We start from the raw sequence: 2,512 nt of genomic DNA on the forward strand, positions 1-2,512 counted from the left end.
AATCATCATTTAAAATATTAAGTTGTTAAATTATATATTTTACATTTATAGAATATCCAATGTAAGAATTAGATAGAACTGGAAGTCTGGTTATGTTCATGCAACAAAATAATGTAGCTCAAAATATGACAAATATGTTAAGAAACATACATACAACATATAACTTGTAAACCAATTTTATTTGGTTTCATGAAAAGTGGAGAAAATGGTGCATTTAATACTTCATGTGAATCTTTTGGTAAGCTGAAGCAAATGTAAAATTTGTATCATGACTTTATAGGCAAGAGGTTACCTCGCTCAGTTGGTTGGAGCATCATCTTGTACACCAAAAGGTTGTGGGTTGCATTCCTGATCAGGGTGCATACCTAGATTGCATGTTTGATCCCTAGTCAAACAATCTATGTTTCTCACATGGATGTTTCTCTCTCTCTCTCCCTCTCTCATCAATAAAACATCCTCAAATGAGGATAAAAAAAAGTTATCAATGGATGTATTAATTTTATACATTCCTCTGTATTTGTGATGCAGGTCATTTGTTGAAATTTATTTGTCATACTTATTTAAAATTTTTGTTTTCTTGAAATACAGGGGTGGGCAAAAGTGGGTTTACAGCTGTTCCTATGGAAAAAGACATGCAGGTTTTGATTATTACAATAGCATAATTAACTCAGAAGAATATCACAATGCAACTGTAAACCTCCTTTTGCCAACCCTTGTATATCAATAAAGCACTTCTTTTAAAAAATATATATGTTTCTATTTATTTCAGAGAGAGGAGAGAGAAAGAGAGGAATATCAGTGATGAGAAACATCAATTGGCTGCCTCCTGCATGCCCCCTACTGAGGATTGAGCCTGCAACCAGGGCATGTACCCTAATCTGAAATTGAACTTTGACCTCCTAGTTCATGGGTCAATACTCAACCACTGAGCCACACCGGCTGGGCAATAGAGCAATTCTTTCCATTGATTCACATAGTTTCTTTTCTTCTAAATTTTCAAAATTATAGCTCAGCATCACTGCAGTTTTAAATAATCTCATTCATGAAATATTACCTTAAGTGAGACTTTCCAATTGCCCTTATTTTCCAGATACTTGTGAGATACAAGTATAATTTATTTACAGATGATCAGAGAACTCTGGAAATACTATCAAATGTTAAAAATTGATCCTGGTTTATAATTTTTATGAGGTTAGTTAAGAGTGTGCTATACTCACAAAGCACTTAATTCTTTAAGCCACTTAACATCTGAAAGCCTCATTAATGAATCATGAATAAAGGTAAAAACCTTTAACCCTGAATGCTGAGAACATTGGTCTGGCCATATACATCATAAAAAGAGATGCAAACCAACAAGATTACAGTTAAAATCAGAAGAAGAAAATCCATTAGAAAATCTTATCCTATATAATAAAAGGATAATAAGCAAATAGACAGAATGGCAGAACAACCAATCAAAGCATAATATGCTAATAATATGCTAATGCTGCTCAACCGCTCGCTATGATGTGCACTGGCCCCCAGAGGGCAGATTTTCCGACCGGTAGGTTAGCTTGCTGCTGGGGTCCAACCAATCAGGACTGAGCAAGATGGGCTGGACACACCCTGGAGCCCCCCTGGAGCCCTCCCCGCTCAATCGTGCACCAGTGTGGTCCCTCAGCCTGGCCTGTGCCCTTTCGCAATCCAGGACCCCTTGGGGGATGTCAGAGAGCTGGTTTCAGCCTGATCCCGCAGGCTACTCCCGTTGGGAGGGCGCCAGATGCAGGGCTCATGGCTGGCAAGCGCTGCTGTGGCAGTGCGAGCCTCTCCCTATCGGGACTGATTGGGCATGAGCCCGTGGCAGGCACAGTGAGGCTGGGATGAGCAGGAGCGTCAGGTAGGAGCTGCAGGAGGCATTGGACTGTGGGTTTTGGCCTGATCCCTGCAGGCCATCCAGAGGAACTCCACCCATGCACAAATTCGTGCACCTGGCCTCTAGTATACAATATAAAAATATTCATCATGATCACAAACAGATTTTATTTATCACTTTATATTAGTAAAATATTAACTGTGGTTTACTGGAGGACCATAGTAAAATCATAAAAATTAGATACTCAGCTGAAAGAAATTTCCAGTTTTTCAAACATCAACAAAATAATTTCTATCCATAATTCAAACAAATATAAGATGTGTAGATATGATTTCAAGAAGATGTCATTTTCTTCCCTGCTACTACCCACGATACAAGCCAGAGCAAGTTATCATAATTTACTACAAGTGCACTGTAATATCTTTAAACCAGTCTTAGACCAAGTTTCATTAAGAGCTATTCATTTCATGTGCCTTATATTTATATCGCAAATGCATTGTGTTAAGCCTGGATGTTTCCTCATCGTGAATAACACATGATAAGACACAAAAAATGCAAAATAAATATTTGTTGACTGATCAATTTTCTTTTACAACTTGATTATTTAGACTTTTGAAATAGTTGTGTTGTTTTCTTGATTCCTAGAGCATTAGAGTGAAA

Source organism: Eptesicus fuscus, chromosome 3 (genome assembly GCF_027574615.1).
Source record: "Eptesicus fuscus isolate TK198812 chromosome 3, DD_ASM_mEF_20220401, whole genome shotgun sequence".
In the NCBI taxonomy this organism is placed as follows: domain Eukaryota; kingdom Metazoa; phylum Chordata; class Mammalia; order Chiroptera; family Vespertilionidae; genus Eptesicus; species Eptesicus fuscus.